The sequence below is a fragment of the Tursiops truncatus genome, chromosome 4 (genome assembly GCF_011762595.2).
Source record: "Tursiops truncatus isolate mTurTru1 chromosome 4, mTurTru1.mat.Y, whole genome shotgun sequence".
In the NCBI taxonomy this organism is placed as follows: domain Eukaryota; kingdom Metazoa; phylum Chordata; class Mammalia; order Artiodactyla; family Delphinidae; genus Tursiops; species Tursiops truncatus.
Genome location: NC_047037.1, coordinates 4,326,957 through 4,348,291, shown reverse-complemented (window position 1 = coordinate 4,348,291; position 21,335 = coordinate 4,326,957). Strand labels below are relative to the sequence as shown.

At 38.4% G+C, this 21,335-nt stretch overlaps 1 long non-coding RNA gene across 1 annotated transcript in view; it reads right to left on the bottom strand.

Moving 5' to 3' along the window:
* Window positions 1–21,335, bottom strand: part of LOC141278518 (uncharacterized) — a 253,224-nt gene that overhangs the window by 138,634 nt on the left and 93,255 nt on the right. The window lies entirely within an intron of this gene.

Here is a 21,335-nt window from a genome sequence, read left to right as displayed (position 1 = left end):
GTTGATGGATATCTGGGTTGTTTTTACCTCTGACAATTTTGAATCGTTCTGCTGTTAACATCTGTGTAAAAGTTTTCTTCGAACACCTATTTTCAATTCTCTGGGCTATATACGTAGGAGTAGAATTGCTGGGCCATATGGTTAACTTTGTGAAGAATTACCAAATTGGTTTACAGAGCAGCTGTATCATTTTACATTCTCACCAACAACCTACAAGGGTACCAGTTTCTCCACATCTTTACCGACACGTGTCTTTTTTTTTAAAAGGATCTTTCTACAGCTGTAGCTCAGATGATTTAACTGCCCTCCACTGGCTCCCATCATGTAGAATAAAAATCAGAATCCTCCAAGGCCCTAGGAGATGGGAGACATGAATCCCTCCCTCATCTCCTTCCCCATGACTTGCCTTCTTTCTCACTTCATGCCAACTACGTTATCCTTCTCATCAATCCCCGAAAGCACCAAGCTGCTCCCATGGGAGGGTCTTTGTACTGGCTGTTTGGAATGCCCCTCCCAAACATCTCCACATTCTACTTCCTTATTGAAGCTTCAGCTCAAATGGCATCTGTCCCAAAACGTTTACCCTGAAGAAACCATAGCACAAACCCACCGCCTGAGCCTGAGTTCCCTAGAAAATAAAACTTGATGCAAGAGTTAAATACTAAAATGCATTATTGGGAGGGGAGGGAACGGGGTTGAAATCCTAAGGAAGTAAGGATATAAAAGGGAAGTGGGATGGTGAATAAAAGAAAACATATGCCAGGAGAGTGTTATTCAGCTGATCACGGTTTCTCCAAAAAAAACGAAAAAAAGAAAAATACAAACCATAACTTGGTCTTACAGCGTTTCCAGAAGGGCTCTGTGAAATTACTGAGTCTCCTAACAGTCTGTCACTAGAGGGGTCAGGGAGACAAAGAACGACTCATTTATCTTCGAGCTCTTTCCAACTGCCTGTCTGTCATTATTTAAAGACTACTTTATAAGGTTTTGTTTTGATTTGTTTAATTGTGTTAAATACACATGACATAAAATTTATCGTCTTAACCATTTTTAGCCACACAGTTCAGCACTGCTAAGTACACTCACATAGTTTGCAACCAATCTCTCCAGAACTCTTGTCTTCTTGCAAAACTGAAACACTATACCCATGAAACAACAACTCCCCAGCTCGTCCTCCCCCAGCCTCTAGCCACTACCTTTCTACTCTCTGTCTCTAGGAATTTAACTCCTCTAGGCACCTCATATAAGTGGGATCCTGCAGTATTTATCTTTTTGTGTCTGGCTTATTTCACTTAGCATAACGTCTTCAAGCCCCTCCTTGTTGCAGCATGTGACAGGATTTCCTTCCTTGTTAATGCTGAGTAATGGTCCACTGTATTTATAACCACATTTTGTTTATCCATTTCTCCAGTGCTGGCCTTTTGGGTTGCTTCCACCTCTTGGCTATTGTGAATAATGAAGCTGGGCTTCAAGACCCCACTTCAGTTGTTTTGGATATATACCCAGAAGTGGAATTGCTGGATCATATGGAAATTCTATTTTTAATTTTGAGTAACTGCCGTACTGTTTTCCATTGCCACTGTGTCATTTTATATTGCTACCTACCATGCACGAGGATTCTAATTTCTCCACATCCACACCAACACTTGTTATTCTCTGAGGTTTTTGTGGGGGTTTTTTGTTTTGTTTTGTTTTGTTTGCGGTACACGGGCCTCTCACTGTTGTGGCCTCTCCCATTGCGGAGCACAGGCTCCGGACGCACAGGCTCAGTGGCCATGGCTCACGGGCCCAGCCGCTCCACGGCATGTGGGATCTTCCCAGACCGGGGCACGAACCCGTTTCCCCTGCATCGTCAGGCAGACTCTCAACCACTGCGCCACCAGGGAAGCCCTGTTTTTTTTTAAATAAATTTATTTATTTTATTAATTTTTGGCTGTGTTGGGTCTTTGTTGCTGCACTCGGGCTTTTTCTAGTTGCAGTGGGCAGGGGCTACTCTTGTTGCGGTGAGCAGGCTTCTCATTGTGGTGGCTTCTCGTTTTGGAACATGGGCTCTAGGCACGTGGGCTTCAGTAGTTGTGGCATGCAGACTCAGTAGTTGTGGTTCACGGGCTCTAGAGCACAGGCTCAATAGTTGTGGTGCATGGGCTTAGTTGCTCCACGATGTGGGATCTTCCTGGACGAGGGCTCGAACCCGTGTCCCCTGCACTGGCAGGTGGATTCTTAACCACTGTGCCACCAGGGAAGCCCTCTCTGAGTTTTTTTTTAATAGTAGCCATCTTAATGGGTTGAGGTCCCACAGGGTTTTAACTTTTCCACACTTGGAGGTTGTGTGGTGCAGCTCTTTCAGGAAGCTTCTGAACAAGCCAGAGGATTCTTTCTTTTTTTGGCCACACCACGCATCTTGCGGGATCTTAGTTCACTGACCAGGGATCCAACCCGGGGCCCCAGCAGTGAGAGCACCGAGTCCTAACCACTGGACTGCCAGGGAATCCCCAAAAGCCAGAGGATTCAAACAACCATTCCAGGTAGGGAATAGACAAGGGCCTTGGTACTATGCATAGAGTGTCTTTGGATTGTGATGGTGGCTGTGGTAGCTTTATGACTCCAAGATGGTGTAAGCAATTGTTAGGCCCAATCCAGCCAATGAAGTAAACAGCCAGAATGGGTATACCATTAGGTAAGGTTAAGCAAACCCAAGACGGTGCATAAACTGGGTTTAATATATCCATTTACCCTGCTTCATTTTCCCCAATATATTTGTCATTAACTAAAATTAAATGTTTAGCATATTTATTTTTTTTGTCCACCCCCCCTAAAATATGTAAGTTTCACATTTGTCTTCTTCATCTCTGTATTTCCAGGGCCTAGAACAATCCCTGACTTACATTAGGGAGATGCAAAACCATAGAATGAAAAATTAATAATCTGTCGACCTTCTTTTTGGCTTAAATCAAAATTCACCTAAGCCTTTTCCTACCAGTTATGATGTCTCAGATTTGGTTGCAAGATGGTCATTTCCGGTCAGCGTGTAGAAAACCACAAGAGAGAGTATCCTTCTTACCCTAAAACAAGAACAAACCAGAAAGCCTACAAAAGCATAAAGTTTCAGAGAACTGAGGATGCAGAGAATGAAAAGGGAACTCCATTTAATGAGTCGTAACTCCCTTCTGAGGAGAGAAGAGTGCCACTGCTTTTACCCCACAGAAGCAGTGAGAGAAGAAATCCACCATAAAAAGGAGGAAGAAGACACCAGTGGAATCTGTCATGGCTGCATGTGGACGAGCATGACGGATCAGAAGAGTGGATGCCCTGCAACAGAGCAAAGCTCTTCCATCCACCGGTTCCCCACCTTGGCTCTTCACCAAGTGCACGAAATCAAGGGCAGAATTGCCCAGAGGTCTCCCTGAGGTGCACAGGGCCTTCTACAAGTGCAAGACAAAGAAACGCCTGCTGAAGCCTTGGCATGGCAAATCTGCTTGAGCACAACAGGACTTCACGTGGGTCAGAAGACAGCTGCCAAAGGCTGGAGTTGAGGCAGGAGAGCTAAGACACCTTTGTCTGAGGCATGGAGCCACCTCTTGGAAGGCGTGGGGCAGATCATCAGGGCAGAGAGAGATTTTCTGAGAGGCAAAAGTTGGAGGCAGGACTGGCGAGTTAAAAGAATGGACCAGCTCCCCAAAAAACTACCAGCCTGGCTATAAAACACAAGGGTTATTTGCAGGGTTTCACTGGGGATCAGATCCCAAAATCTGCTGAAGGAACAGTCTTGATTCACCCTCACAATTGAGGCTAATGGTGAGCTGTTTCTAACCAAAACTTCAACAAAGCTGTAACTCAGGTCAACTATAGGTTAGATTAACTCAGCATGTCGGAAACATGAAAGAAGAGGAGTGCCCTTTTATGACGGTGATATTTTATTCTCTACCATACTTTATACAAGATATGCAGCATACTATAAAATATTACAAGATATGTAAAGAAGCGAGGTCATGTGACCCATGGCCAACACAGGAAACAGTCAATAGAAGAAGACCCAGAAGTTGGCCCAGGTAAGTATGTTAAAGGATAGAGTGGAAAAGATGACGAATGTGCATAAATAAATGCAGAATTTCAGCAAAGAGAAGGAAACTATTAAAAAAAATGAAATGAAAACAAATGTAATTAATTCCATGGGCTTATCAGCAGGTTAGACACAGCAGAGAAAGCGATCAGTGAACTTGGGGTCTCTGCACTTGCCCTTCCCTGTGTCCAGATGCTCTCCTCTGTACCATGTGATTCACTCACTTACCTCCTTTAGTTCATGTCTCAAATGAAATTTCAGCACTGAGGCATAGCCCTTTATTTTTAAATAAACCTACTCCTTTATTTTTCTCGAAAACATTTTAATATATGTGAGGTTATAGATACAGATGCACAAAAAAAGCACACGAATGTGTGTGTATATGTCTACTGATATATAGTTATTTATTTTAAGACTTTTTGTTGTCTTTTTCATGTCAGAATGTAAGCCTTGGAGTTAAGACACTTTGTCTCTATTGTTCATTGCTTTACCCCCAGAACCTAAGTTCTCTATTGAGAATTGAGAATGCAGTCGCTGTTCAATTGATATGTGAATTATTGAATTAACAAATATATGAATGGAGCCAGACATCATGGCTAACTGCTGTCTACTGTAATTGGGTGTTTACAGTACGGTGCACTTGAAGGGTGGAAAGAAAAACACAAAATCGTACTTCAACAGTTTGCAGTGGTCAAACTTTGAAAACCAATAAGTGCAGTCTTTAAGTAGAGGGTCAAATGAGGAATTCTGTGTTATAAAAGGATAATTCTGGTGGCAGAGTAGTAGAATGGAATTGACAGGCAGGGAACTAAGATGAAGAAAATCAATTAAGAGTTTATCTGCACAGCAAAGGAAACCATGAACAAAATGAAAAGGCAACCTATGGAATAGGAAAAAATATTTGCAAATCATGTGTTTCATAAGAGATTAATATCCAAAATATATAAAGAACTCATACAACTCAGTAGCAAAACCCCCCAAACAATCCAATTAAAAAATGGACAGAGAACCTGAGTAGGCATTTTTTCCAAAGAGGACATTGTCAGATGGCCAACAGGCACGTGAGAAGGTGCTCAGCATCACTAATCATCAGGGAAATGCAAATCAAAATCAAATGAGATATCACCTCACACCTGTGAGAATGGTTATCACCAAAAAGGCAACAAGTAACAAGTGTTGGTGAGGATGTGGAGCAAAAGGAAGACTTGAACACTATTGGTAAGAATGTAAATTGCTGCAGCCACTATGGAAAATAGTGTGGAGATTCCTCAAACAATTAAAAAAAGAACTACCATATGATCCAGCAATTCCACTTCTCGATATTTATCCAAAGAAAATGAAAATGCTAACTCAAAAAGGTACTTGCAACCCCATGTCCTTTGCAACATTATTTGGCTTCCATGTCAAGACATGAAAGCAACCTAGGTGTCCATCAATAGATGAATGGATAAAGAATATGTGGTATATATATTCAATGGAATATTACTCAGCCACAGAAAGGAAAGCTTGTCATTTGCAGCAACATGGATGGACCTTGAGGGCATTATGCTAAGTGAATAAGTCAGACAAAGACAAATACCATATGATCTCACTTATATATGGAATCTAAGAAAAAGAAAAAACAAAGTCCAGACTCATAGACAGAACAGATTGGTGGTTGCCAGAGGTGGGGGATGTGGAGTGGGTGAAATAGGTGAAGGTGGTCAAGAGGTACAAGCTTCCAGTTATAAAATAACTCCTGGGATGTAATGTACAACATGGTGACTACAGTTAATAATACTGTATTGCATATTTGAAAGGTGCTAAGAGAGTAGATCTTAAAAGTTCTCATCACAAGAAAACAATTGTAACTGTGTGGTGATGGATTTTAACTAGACTTATTAGGGTGACCATTTCACAATATATAGATATATTGAATCAATACGCTGTATAATGAAACTATATAATGTTCAATAATGTTATATCGCAATTGTATCTCAATTTAAATAAATAATGAAACTCTAATGAACTTTTCCTCACATGTACACAAAAATTAACTTGAAATAGATCGTAGACCTAAATGTAAAAAGGAATACTATAAAACTTCTGCAAAAAAAAACAAACAGGAGAAAATCTTCATGACCTCGAGCCAAGCAAATATTTCTTAGATATGACACAAAAAGCAAAAAGCATGAAAGAAATTGATCATTTGGATTTCAATAAAATTAAAAACTCTGCTCTTCAAAGTATTGTAAGAAAACGATAAGGTAAGCCATCGTCTGAGAGAAAACGTGAAATTATGAAACGTAGGGAAAAAAGAGGCTCTTGCTCTAACAAAGACGAAAGTTGTTGGGAGCCTGAACCAGTAATGAAGTACACATAAAATGAGGCTTTGGCTTTTCAAGAGACGTTGCAGCAAGAACCAGCAGGTCTTTGTCATAATTAGACTTGCGGGTGTGGAGGTGTAAACGCGAGCAAGCATTCTCAAATGACTTTGAGCTTTCCAGCGTTGGCGCCTGGGAAATCGCTATGCCTTTACAAAGATGAGAAATACAGGAGCAGAAGCAAGGTTGTTGGGGAAGATTATGCTTCCTTTGGGTCTTCTGAAGGATGTCAGATGAAACTATCTAAGAGGTAGTTGAAAATATGGAGAACATAAAGATGGAACTTATTGAGGAGGTCAAGGCTACAAACAGTAATTTCAGAATCACCTCTCTCGAGATGGTATTTGAAGCTATGAGAATGGATGAGATTCCTCAGCATTTATCATCTGTGCCTGCCCTTAGGTTCTTACCATGGAGTCCCACGTGCCTGCTATTCTTCAGATCTCTCTCCAGATAAAACATTAATTTCCTTGAGAGCAGGAATTGTGTCTTACACTTTCTGTATATTCTTCTCTACACCAAAGATTTCCTTCTCAGGGATTCCCTGGTAGCGCAGTGCTTAAGAATCCACCTGCCAATACCGGGGACACGGATTCAATCCCTGGTCCGGGAAGATCCCACATGCCATGGAGCAACTAAGCCCATGCGCCACAACTACTGAGCCCACGTGCCACAGCTACTGAAGCCCACTCGCCTAGAGTCCGTGCTCCGTGACAGGAGAAGCCACCGCAATGAGAAGCCTACGCAGCGCAACAGGGTAGCCCCTGCTCATCGCAACTAGAGAAGGCCTGTGCACAGCAACGAAGACCCAATGCAGCCAAAAATAAACAAACGAACAAATAAATAAGATTTCCTTTTCTACACCTTGAAGATAGCAGGGTTCAACAAACATGATGGAGTCATTTGTTAAATTATTAATATCCTACAGCATAGATACTTATATTCTCCTGATTCTGAATACTTATTTTTATATGTCTAGAAATGAAATGTATTTTATAATTGACGTGGGCTGTCAGTGTGGATATAGTTTTTTTCCAAAAATATTTGTTATATTTTTCTGATACATCTTAATGTATCTCAGAGCAGTAGAAAAACAACACTGGACTAGAACTTGAGAGATCAGCATTTGAATACAAGTCTCCCCTCAGCTACTTATGTGGTCTAAAACAAATAACCTAAATATCGAGACTTTTATTTCCTCTCATGTAAAACAAGTCCAAACATCCTGCATCTCATATTTCAACAAAGTTGAGAATAAAATGAATTTTGAGGCCTTTACAAGTTAGGTAATAGTTCAGATCATAATAGTTGCAACAAAACAACTTACTGTTTTAAGTTACCTGCTCAGGCATTTTTTTTGAAAGCAAGATTCTTAATGATCAAGTCTTTCAAAAAATGCTATGCTTGGGCTTCCCTGGTGGCGCAGTGGTTAAGAATCCATCTGCCAACGCAGAGGACATGGATTCGAGTCCTGGTCTGGGAAGATCCCACATGCCGTGAAGCAACTAAGCCTGTGTGCCACAACTACTGAGCCTGTGCTCTAGAGCCCGCAAGCCCCAACTCCTGAGCCTGCGTGCCACAACTACTGCAGCCCACACACCAAGAGCCCATGCTCCACAACAAGAGAAGCCACTGCAATGAGAAGCCCACGCACTACAACAAAAAGTAACCCCAGCTCGTCACAACTACAGAAAGCTCAAACGCAGCAACAGACCCAACGCAGCCAAAAATAAATAATAATAAAAAATTTATAAAAAATAATGCTATGCTAACTATTATGTGGAAAATCCAAGATCAGAATTTTAGTTTTCTAAACTATAGTTTCCTTAGATTGGAACTGCATGTATTTAAAAGACCATTTTAGTCCCTCAGTGGCTTTCTCCAATATTTAATATATAATTGTGTAAACTATCATGTAAAAACAATGCATAGCCTCTTTATAATAATGCAGTTCCTAAATTCTAGGAATAGAGCAATTGTACAATGTATTATTAATATTGTGGAAACATTTTTGGAAAGAAAACAAAAATTTTCACATTAAATATACTTATCAATTTTAAATATGTGAAAAATTAGTGCTACTTAGAAACAAAGAAATACATTGAAAAGCATGATTTGGAGACTAGAGAGGCTGTGTTCTTTATTCAAATGTAAGCCTTAATGAACACAACCAGGAAGTTGAACAAACACATCCCATGGGTGTGTGCTCACAGGAGCTGCTCTCCAGTCTCTTGAAACCTGCTGACCTAGTGGTTCACCCCTGCTTACTCCTAGAAAAGATAAAAGCCTAGGCAACTTTAATTCCCAAGCATTATCTCAATTCTGTAGCTAAAGAGTACAACCACAGTTCATACTCTAGACCCGCAGGCTGTAACGTCTCCCTGAGCTAGCCCTTATTAGAGGCCAATTTTTTGCAGAAGTACTTCTCATCACTGTTCCTGAAACCACGAGGCTCAAAGTAATGAGAAAGGAAAGAGAAATAGGAAAGTTCTTACTTAACTGGCCGTATTTTAAACTAGCTTTGCATTTTGAGCCTGGCAGATGTTTAAAGATAATTCCTTCACTGTTAAGTTATTTTGTGACTTCTTCAGAGATTTCCCAACTGGGTACATTCTGTTCTTTCCCAAGACCCAAGACATCAATCCTCCCACTGTTCCCATTTAGCCCATTGATTGTTAGCTACTTATCACACACAGACTCTCTTTGGGGAGCCCACAGAACTTCCAAGAGACTTTTTGGCTGGAATTCAAATGGCTCCCAGCTGGCTCTCCCATGTGCCCATCCTCTGAACCATAGGTACAACTCATTCACCCTCTGCCCAGAGAAACTCTGGGAGCACAGACCAGTCCAAACCCAGTCACAGCAACTCTATTGACAAAGAAACTAATGATCAGATGCCGGTCCTCTGTGCCTGTGCTACAAGAATCCCATCTCAAAATCACCATGGTCCTGATGAAGCACATTTCCCTAGGTATGCTCCCAATCCCCTGCCAAGGTCAAGGGCAAGGATCACTGTACACCTTACACCAAAGAAATCCTTTCCACCAAATTCTGAAGATATTTCAACAATCTCATTCTTGTACCACCCCTTTTCAGATAAAGTCATCATAGAGCTATGAAAACACTTAATTTTTTCTTTGAAAATTTGCATCTTTTTTATTGAAATATAGTTGATTTAGAATATCATGTTAGTTTTAGGTGTACAGCACAGTGATTCAGATATATATTCTTCTTCAGATTCTCTTCCTTTATAGGTTACTACAAAATATTGAGCAGAGTTCCCTGTGCTGTACAGTAGGTCCTTGTTGATTATCTATTTTACATATAATAGTATATTAATCCCAACTTCCTAATTTATCCCTTCCCCACCCCACCCTCCTTTCCCCTTTGGTAACCAAAAGTTTGTTTTTTATGTCTGTGAGACTCTTCCTGTTTTGGAAATAAGTTCATTTGTATCTTTTTTTTAACATTCCACATATAAATGATACCATATGATATTTATTTTTGTCTGTCTTACTTCACTTAGTATGATAATCTCAAGGTCCATCCATGTTGCTGCAGATGGCATTATGAAAATCTGCATCTTGATTTTGTAACTCAGATTAGAAATTCCTCACTGTTATACCTTAATTCTTCATCTGAAACTTCCAGTTCCAGAAATATAAACATAAAATTATATATTACCCTAATGTCATTCTTAAATATTTCACTCAGGCAATTTTTGTTTTCTTGTACTTTTGGTTAATAAGCAACAGAAACTTGCTGTTTCCTTGACATTCTGCTGCAAGAGAAAAGAATCCCCGAAGAAAGAAAGGAGATACGTACAGCTTATAAATCAATAAATCTTATGATTTCAACATAATAAAAGAGTTTGGGAAATTGTCCAGGGTCAGATCTCTGATGTATTGCTTATATAGAATGTTGCACTAGAGTATATAACCCTTTCATTCAGACTTTTTAAGCCAAACCCAAGTTTGGAAGAAAGTTTACTTCCTTTTAATTTTTAGGTACTGAGGCTGTGTGTAGGGAAAAAATACTACTATCTTCTGATTAGATAAACTATACTTCATTTTATAAAAAGGAATTTAGTGAAGCCAATAACATATGTTTCAGGAAAGTGTAGAGCAATTGATCACTAAAACGTCTATGTACATTTGATATAAGAATCAAAGAGCTGATTATGAGAACAATTACAATAATAATATTGGCAATACTTGCCTCAATACTTAACCCATACAATAGTTGTAAGAACGAGTGAATGCAGTTAGCTGGTGTGGAAATTTACATAATCTTAGAACAATCAAGCTGGGCTAGATCATAGTGTACTGACCAAAAAACCCTAAAATCTAATTGACTTAAAACTGATCAAAGATTCTTTTCTTGCATATATCACGTTATATCTTGCTTACATCATTCTGTTGGGATCCAACAAGGAGGCCCTGATCACAACAGTAACTCAGGAGTAATTCAGACTGATGGAAGTAACCACGTCTCAAATGTTGTCAAGTGCTGTGCTGAAGGGAAAGAGCTCCGCAGGATCTCACATCAGTAATTAAATCCTCCACCCAGAAGAGATACAACATTTCCTCGCATGATTTATTGTCCAGAGAAAATCACATGGCGCCATCAACCACGAGGAGTCCTGGAAATGCAGACATACTGTGTGCTTCAAAGTCAGGGAGCCTAAAGGATTCCCTAAGAACATTAAGGTTGACCACAGTTTTGTAAACAGGCTCTATCCACATGTCAAGCAAAGCGGGCCACTGGCTATGCATGGTTACATCCTACCAATTTAACAATAGTATCAGAAAAAAGATAATGTTTCCAGGTACATCTGCCCCAAACAGAGGCCTCATATAAGACTATCCAAGCTTCTGTCAAGAGTCTATCCTCCTTTGGCCACACCTTAGTCACAGGGCCATCCCCTTGTATGATGTGCTGTCAATCACATGGCCCTACCTCCCATCACAATGGGGGGCACAAGACCCAGGCTGGCCAATCAGAGCTTCCCATTACAGACCCTAGAAATTCAATCTGAGATGTGACAGGAACCGAGTCAAAACCGTTAAAAACCATTTGGACGGCCTTCCTGACACTACCTAAGAGCACTGTTGTGTCTCTGTTATCACTATACATAAAGACAATATAATTCTTGAAATGATGGCCCCTATTTTTGACTCACGTAAAGCCTGTCTGAACATGAAACCAAGCACGCAGAATGAAAATCTTACAAAATAAAAAAATGTAATCTTTTTTGTATTTTGAAATGTTTTAATTGAATGAAGTGTCAAAAAATTTAAAGGTTAGAGGCATTAACTACGTTCTACTAAAACTCCCCATAAATACTTGAATTCCTCATGAAGTTCTTCAACAAATTATCACAGAGATTCTACTTGAATACCCCCAGTGACAGGGAACTCATTTTGAGATAGACAATTTTATTTTTAGAAATTAAATTTTTCCTGAAATTTGTCTCCTTCAAGCTTTTATCCTATATCTATCTTATCTTCTGAAGTCATACAAAATTAATCTTTTGCACTGCTGTGCTGCTCTTCAAATATGTGAGGAAATCAATTATATTCTAATTTCCATTTCCTTCAAAATTTCTTCATGTACAAAGTGGAAAAGAAATTTAATCTTGATGACATTGATTAAACCCTTACATCCAGTTACATCTAAAGTAAGCGCTATCCTTGGTCTTTTCATTTAAGTGACCCATTTACATTTCTCCTGCTTTTGCCTTAAAAACCAAAACTGAAGCTTCCCATTATTCTGTTCACTGAAGAAATATTGCTTTGATCTATGTAAGTTCAAATCTAAATAAACTCCTCGGAAAAAATATTGATCAGGGGCTTCCCTGGTGGCGCAGTGGTTAGGAATTCACCTGCCAATGCAGGGGACAGGAGTTCGATCTCTGGTGTGGGAAGATCCCACATGCTGCGGAGCAACTAAGCCCGTGTGCCACAACTACTGAGCCTATGTGCCACAACTACTGGAGCCCACGTGCCTCGAGCCCATGGTCCTCAACAAGAGAAGCCACTGCCCTGAGACGCCTGTGCACTGCAAAGAAGGGTAGCCCCCGCTTGCCACAACTAAAAAAATCCTGCACGCAGGATCGAAGACCCAACGCAGCCAAAAAATAAATAAATACATATATTTAGTAAAAAAAAATATTGATCATTCCAATGGAGTTTGTTGACTTTAAAAAGAATATTAGGGGCTTCCCTGGTGGCGCAGTGGTTGAGAGTCCGCCTGCCGATGGAGGGGACACGGGGTCGTGCCCCGGTCCGGGAGGATCCCACATGCCGCGGAGCGGCTGGGCCCGTGGGCCATGGCCGCTGAACCTGCGTGTCTGGAGCCTGTGCTCCGCAGTGGGAGAGGCCACAACAGTGAGAGGCCCGCGTACCGCAAAAAAAAAAAAAAAAGAATATTAAATGTTTCAAGTTATTTTTGTTCACTTTTTCTCAATTATCTCTGATAACAGAACCTTTACTGATGGCAGTAATAATTTTACGTTGTTCAGAAATTCCAGTTCTTGTATAACCTAAGCCTATAAATTACAAAATATTTTCTCCTAGAAGTATAAACTCAAATAGAACATAATGTATTCCCGTAGAATCTTCAGTTTTAGAAAGGGGCCATGTCATACACAACATCCCAAATCTTTTACAATGCTGCCGTCTAACTTTTTGAGATCTTAGTCGATAAAGAAATCACTTTTTTTTAACATTCTTGATTTATGCTTGAGGACCCCAATAAATTCTAGTTTATCACCAGTTATATAATATGCAACTATAAATGTGAACTCAAATGGAGTCTCCAGGGACAGTGTATTTTTTTAGCCCCCTTTCTCTGTAAATGTCAGATACAGTAACTAGTGATCTTCAACATACTAGCACTAAAGATCTATTGATTAATTATAAATAATGGGTATCTGTTGACTGTTTACCACTTACTTCCATGCCTTAACCTAGAATCTCAAATTTCTTTTCTATCATAGATCACAGATCATTTTATTGCCACTTGCATTGCTTAGCGTAATGTCTCAGGATGTGCGCTCTGAAATCAGATTACCTGAGTTTCAACCCAGGATCCTTTACTTGCTAGTTACGCATCCTCCTGCAATTACTATACTTTTCTGTGCCTCTGCTTTCTCTTCTATGAAATGAGACTAATAGCTAACTCCTAGATAGTGGTGGCACATAAAACAATCTATGAAAACATTAAGAACAACATGGGACATAGAGGAGATCAATATAAGTATGACATTGCAATTCTCATTATTATTATACATTCAGAAAGTTCTCATCTTACCTATGCCTGATTTCCAAATTACCTCTCCAAAATGACTTCCATGTAAGTATTATATTTCCCTAGAAAACTTACAAATAAAATCATGGGAGTCATGATTTAGAGATCTTTAGAGATTTTAAGAAGTTGTAGATTCTAAAGTGTACAATAAAAAATGTCAGAAAATCAGATATGAAGTTAGCCTGAAGGAGTATATTGCCTCCTTAAACATTCTGACCACCTTCTTCCTGTTCACCCCTTCCCGTTTCCCATCTAACCCTTTCCGTCTCCCTCTATAGAGGCTAAAGTCTTATAAATCATAATGCATCTGCATTAAATCAGGAAACCCTTGGGAACCTGTACATGTTTCTTTTTATAGAGCCAGTATTGACTTTATTATAATGCTACTTATATATACAGAAAAATCATAGTAGAAGCTACTTATAACTATTGCTCTCATTCAACAATAAAACCAAATTAAAACTCAAAAAAGTTACCAAACCAACAAAAATATAATTAATTAGCAACAGTAATGTAACACAAATGATGATGTTATTTTGCTGAAACTAATCCAGAACTCACAACCCAATATGCTACTAACTGCTATGGCAGAGAGAAAATTTTGAGTTCTACACTTTTCACTACTTGCTGCTTTGCTATGATTCGATTCTCTCAACTCTCTTTTCTAATGGAATAACTGGGAAATCTTTGTTGGAATAACCTTCAGGGAAGACATGTGGCCTTCACCTGGTATTGGTTAACTTTGTTTTTTACTTGTTAGGACCTGACAACTGATGCAGTGCTACTCAATGTCAAACAGCCAAAACTTCAGGCACTGAAATTTCTAAGCAATATCCTGTTATAAGATAGACATTCTCAGATGCAACGGAAAAAAAAAATGTTACATTTAACTTTATTTTAATTGAAATAAAAGTAATAATATCATTATTTCCACAGAGAATTGTGAAAACATGTTACACAAACTCCCAGACCCCAGTCTTCATGTGTGGGCTATTCCAATAACATGGCTTTCTTCTTCCCATCTAGCTAATCAAGTAGAGAGAGAATTAATATTTTTACTGGAGAAGTAGGTCATTTTGAAATGGAGTGACCAATGTGTCCCAGTTTGGCCAGGTGTCTCCCAATTTTAGCACTGGAAGTCCCACGTTCTGGGAACTTCCAGGGCAATTCAGGAGGGTTGGTGGCTTTCCTTCGGAGCACGGAGCACTTAATGTGTTAAAGGAGGCTGGCGTCTCGTTCCCCAGTGGGAGACAGATGGGGATGAAGTGTGCCTGAATGTCACCAGCAGCCTCCCCCTTACTCAAGCCCTACATCTCATGAGAACCTACTTAATTCCAGACTTCCCTACCCATGTCCTGGAACCAGGAAGAACGTAGTCTTCCCCTGGCAAGAAAGCGAAGTTTAGAAATAAGCTCAGAGTATTCCACGTAAGATCAACAGCTCCTCCAGCCACGTTTTGAGTAGGTCACCCTACCACCTGATTTGCTTCTGGCCATGACCCCTGGATCTCCAGGTTTCTTCCCTTTAGCTTGAGAGCTAGCACTCAGGGGAGGGAGATTTTCTTGTACCTCAACTCAGCAGGGCTTGCTTTCAGGCTCCAGACATCCCCCCATAAAGAAACTATTGATCAATATCTTTTATGAATATAGATTCAAAAATCATCAACAAAATATTGTAAATCAATCTAGTAACATATCAAAAGGATTATTATATGCCATGACCAAGTATGATTTGTCTTCAGAATGCAAAATTGGTTCAATATCCAAAAATCAGCTCAGGTGATACACCACATTAATAGAAAATTCTAAGGAATCTACTAAAAATTTTTTAATTTTAAATAAAATGAAGTAATAAAACTATTAGAAGAAAGGAGTCCAGTGAGTTTGAAGGATATAAAATCAACATATTAAAATCTATTTTTTATACAGTAGTCGTAAGTAAACTGAAATAGAGATTAAAAAAACAATTGCATTTAAAGTCTCAATAAAAATAACTTAAGAATAAATTTAATAAAAGAAATGTAAACTTATACTCTGAAAGCAACAAAACACTTTTGAAAGAAAGTAGAGAAGACCTAAGCAAATGGGAAGACATCAATGTTAAGACATTAATAGTGTTAAGATGGTGATACATCCCAAATTGGTCTACAGAGAAAATAACACATTACATAAAAAGTAACAATTCAGATGACTGACAGTTGGTAAAAACAAAGAAACAAACTAAAAACAACAGCAACAAAAAACACACAAGAAAACAGGAAACGAACCCAGAACAGAAAACAGGATACTTGCATTACTTTTCTATTGCTGCTGTAACAAATTACCACAAACTTAGTGGCTTTAAAGAACTGAAATGATAAATAATTTAAAATAATTTTCTTATTTTATAGTTTTCCAGTTAGAAGTCTCACAGGGGTCTTACTGGACTAAAATTAAAGTGTCTGTAGGGCTGCATTCCTTTCTGGAGCCTCTAGGTTAGAATCCAGTTCCTTGTCTTTTCCAGGTTTTAGAGGCTGTCCACATTCCATGTTTTGTGGCCCCTTTCCTCAGGTTTCAAAGCCAGACACGCTGCATTTCTCCAACCATTTATCCACAGCTGGACTACAGCTGGAAAAAGATTCTCTGCTTTTAGGGACATGTGATTAAATTAAGCGCACCTGGAGAATCCAGAATTCTCTCTCCACTTCGATGTCCTTAATTGCAATTAAGTTGCAACACTGTAAATAAGGTAACCTTCTCTCAGCTTCCAGGCATTAGAACGCAGACATCTTTAGAAGGAAAATCAAAACGAAGTCCGTGCTGCTAAGGGAGCCCTCCAAAGTGGAGCCAGGAGGCCAGTGAAGAAGTGTGACTTATGCACATTTCAGCCTGGATGGAATCTGACCTTTTGACCATTTACTGTCCTAACAAAGGCATCCAGCAGATCTGCCAGAAACTCAAGATACTTATCAGACCCTTACCCTTAAATAACTTGTGATTCCTCAAGGACAATTATTTCCTGACTTGAGTCAGAGTCAATCACAATTCACACTGAGCAACTTTAACAACCTTGTGATTTTTTGTCTTTATGAAATTCTGGCTCTTTCTCGTCCCTAAAACACTGCCTGTTTTACCCAAATATGTGTCTCCCAAATTGCAGTTCTTAAGACCCCAAATAAAGCTCTTGTTCTTTGCAGCCTTGATACTGATTGTTTGACATATCTTTGAGGGGCTATTTTTCTGCCTGCCACAACAGTGCAACACCAGTTTTAAAGCTCTGGGAGCAAAGAACTGTCAATCCAGAATTCTACATTCAGCAGAAAATATCTGGGAATAAGACAAGAAAAAGAAATAAAAACTGTACAGATTGGAAAGAAAGAAAATTGTCTCTATTTACAGGTAACATGCTTGAGTATGTAGAAAAATGCCAAGAAAGCTCCAAAAAAACTCTTATAACTGAGTTTTCACAAGATAAAAGATTGATATAGAGAAACCAATCACATGTCTATATATCATCAATGAATAATTTGAAAAAATTTTAAAGCATAACTTACAATAGGTACAAAAAATGGGATTCATATTTGCAAGGCTAACAAAATATGTGTGGGATTTATGTACTACAAATTAAAAAACCCTGATGAAAGAAATCAAAAACCTAAATTAATGAGGAAATGTTCCATACTCATACATTGGAAGGCTCAATGTTAAGATGTCAACGCTTCCCAAATTGATCTATAGACTTAATAATATCCCAATCAAAATCCCAGAAAAATTTTTTGTAGATATTGACAAGCTGATTCTACAATTAATGGAGAAAAGCAAATAAATTAGAAGCCAAAACAATTTTGAAAATGAAGAAAAACGTTCAGGAACTTAACACTACTTGATTTGGGGGCTTGCTTAACACTACTTGATTTGGGGGCTAGCTATATAGCTCAAAACTATATTGTATTGGTGAAAGGATAGATGGCTAGACACAAAAACAAATGCAACTGACTAGAGAATCCAGAAATAAACTCACACAAATATACTCAATTGATTTTTGTCATAGGTGGAACAGCTCAGCAGAGAAAGAATAGTTCTTTCAACAAACAATGCTGGAACAATTGGATATCTATATGTCTCACACCTTACACAAAAATAAACTCAAAATGAATCATAGATCCAAATGCAAAGCACGAAACTATAAAAATTTAGAAAAGAAAAAGAGAAGATCTTCATGACATTGGGTTAGAAATGTGTTCTTACATACAACACTGAAAGCACAACCCACAAAAGAGAAAAAAAAAATCAGACTTCTTCAAAATTAAAAATTTTGATCTATGAGAGACACTGTTAAAAGAATGAAAAGACAAGCTACAGGGTGGGAGAAATTTGTTGCAAATCTGAAAAAAGACTTCTATATAGAATATTAAAAAAATCCTCAAAGCTCAATTTAAAAAAATAAGAAGAAGAAGTCAAAATAGTTAACACAACTTCACCAAACAAGATATACAGGTGGAAAATAAACATATGAAAAGATGTTCAACACACTTACCCTTAAGGAAATACTAATTGAATGCACAATGAAATACTACTTACATACCTATTAAAATGTCTGGGAAAAAAAGGGACAATATCAAGTTCTGGTGAAGAATCAGAGCAATTGGAACTTACATGTTGCTGGTGCGAATGTAAAATTTTACAGCCACTCAGAAAACAGTCTGGCAATTTCTTATAGAGTTAAACATACAATTACTATGCGACTCAGTGAAAATGTATGTTTACACAAACACCAGTGTGTAAATGTTTATCACAGCATTTTTCATAATTGTCAAAAACTGGGAATAAGCTTTCAACAGAAAAATGGATATATAAACTGTGTTATACCCATACAATGAAATATAACTCAGCTCTAAAAGGAATGATCCATGATTCCACTCACATAACATTCTGGAAAAGGCAAAACTATAGGTATGGAAAACAAACCTGTGATTGCTATGGTTTGGGAGTAGGGGGTGGGTTGACTAAAAAAGGGTAGCATGAAGAAATTATTTGAACTGATGTAACTGTTCTGTATCCTAATTATGATGGTGGTTACATAGCTCTATACACTTGTCAAAACTCAGAACTATACACCAATAATCATGAATTTTAAAGTATTTAAATCAAATAAAATAAATGTTGGCCAAAAAAGAGATCATGAATCGCTTTTCTTCAATAAATTTGCACATATACTTATGACATTTGCAATATTCCATTAATGCATAATAATAAACACTAATGTATAATGTATAATAATTTAAGCTTCTATGGTTTGAGGTTAAATAAACATTAAAAGTGCCATCTCTATTTAACTGGGTCTATCAGCTGTCCACACTTGTACACACGCATGTACCTACACACAGACATGTACACACACACACACACATCCTTATACACAGATTGAATTCTTTAACATAATCCACATGATGCTGTGTGATCTGGCCCCTGACTATCTTTCTAGCCTCATCCTTCAATGTTCTTTCTTTGCTTAACAAGTAAATATTCTCTTCCTGGCATACTCTAGCCTATACTGTTTTCTTGAAATGTTACTTCCTTACGGACCCCTGCTTGGTTAAGTAATCCCCGGACGTACTCTCACTCCACCCTGTGCTTTCTTGTCAACTGCCTATCACAAGTGTAATTAATTACTTTTTTTGTGTTGATCTATTAGATGTTTCTCTCCCTTTTCCACTCAATGAAAGTTAGATCTATGTTGGCAGAGACTGTGTCTCTATTTCTGCTCTATGCCCAAGAACTAGCACAATATCCAGCTTATAGTAGACACAATCAAAAATGTGTTAAATGAATGAATAAATGAAAGATTTATTCAATAGTTATTATCTTACAGGCACTTATGCCTGTAGTTCAAGGTGGGAGAAGTGCTTCATATATGGCGCCAAAAGCAAGTTAAGACGCTCGAATGAAAATAGAGGCCTAATCTCAAAAATGACATCGTGCATACCAGAAGTTTTCTAAATTTTTGATTTCAGGATCTCCTTTCACTCTCACAAATTATTGAAAAACTCAAAACACATTTATGTAGGTTATACCTATAACTCTTTAGTGATATTAGCAATTAAAGCTGATCATTTTATGAAATATTTAATTATTCATTCTTTTAAAAATACCAGTAAAATGACATGAATTAAAATAACATTTTTATTTGAAAATATATTGAGGAGAGTACCATTGTTTCAAATTATTGCAAATCCCTTTAATGTCTGACTTGTTAAAAGAGTAAATCCTCTACCTGCTTCTGTGGTCAATCAGTTGAATTAACTCCACTGCACACACATAAATGAATGAGAGTGAAAAAGGCAAATAACGTCTTAGAAATATTACTAGGAAAATAGCTTTAACTCACAGACCCCTTGAAACGATCTGTACATTACATTATGACAATCACTAGTGTAAAGAAATCCCAGAGAAATGCTTTATCTAGGAAGAATATATATAATTAAAATATCACGATGTCTATTGACTGAACACTTAGTTATACCCAAATGGTAATAATTTGCACTGAAAACACAGTTTGAAGATAAACTTAAAGAAAAGTCAAGCCCAGGCCCAAAGAGAAGCCTCATCTTTCCAACTTCAGTTTCTTCAGTTATATTTTCTTAATCCTCTGGAGGATTCCTTGCTTTATTAAAATACGACGTTAATGTTTTCCCTCACCTTTCTCCTTAGAATGCAAAAGCAGTGTCAACTTCTCTCTAGAAGTGACTAAACCTCTAACAATTTCTGAAGGAAAAAAATTAAGGTAGTAGTTCACAAGTCAGGCAACAAATCAGTATCGCCTGGAAAGCTGCTGACGCTTCATGGGTCTCAGGACACCTTCCTGAGCGGACAGCACTGACTGAGAGTCACTGTGTTTGTGACTCAAAGGCCCAAAGCTCGGAGTTCATGGCATCCCTTCCTAATTCCTCTATCTTCTTGTAAGGAGCCCCAGGAAGGAATAGAAGTTTGAACAATAGCAGCTCTCTCTGCCTTTACACATTATGGCAAAATGTATATTTTACTTAAGATGTATCTCTGTCTTGGAAGCTTATAGTCGCTTTAGCTGTTCTTAGTTGGTAGCGTCTCTCTTGTGTATCCGCAGCCTTCAGGCCAGGCCGGTTGCACAAGAGTGCGCACTGCAGCTGCACAGGACCTGGCACCCAGAGGGACCCTGCACTTGGTCCATGGCTCTGCTGTTGCCATCCTGCAATTACTAAGGATTGTTTAACAAGGGTCTCCACATTTTCATTTTTCACTGAGCCCCATAAATTATATACTGGTCCTGATTCTAGGCTAAATCATGAATTGTAACAATTTGAAGAAGAACATGTTGACATTATTATTATGACAAGACAGACCTCAAGCAGTCTGCTATACAAGAAGAGGTTCCAGCCGTAAGAAAGTGAGTCCTGGGGATGTCATGTGCAGCATGGTGAATATAGTTAATAAAACTCTGTTGTGAATTTGAAAGTTGCTGAGACACTAAATCGTAAATGTTCTCATCCCAAGAAAAGAAACTGTAAGAAAAAGTGTGGTGATGGATATTAACTAGACTTATTGTATCGATCATTTCACAGTATATATGAATACTGAATAATGATG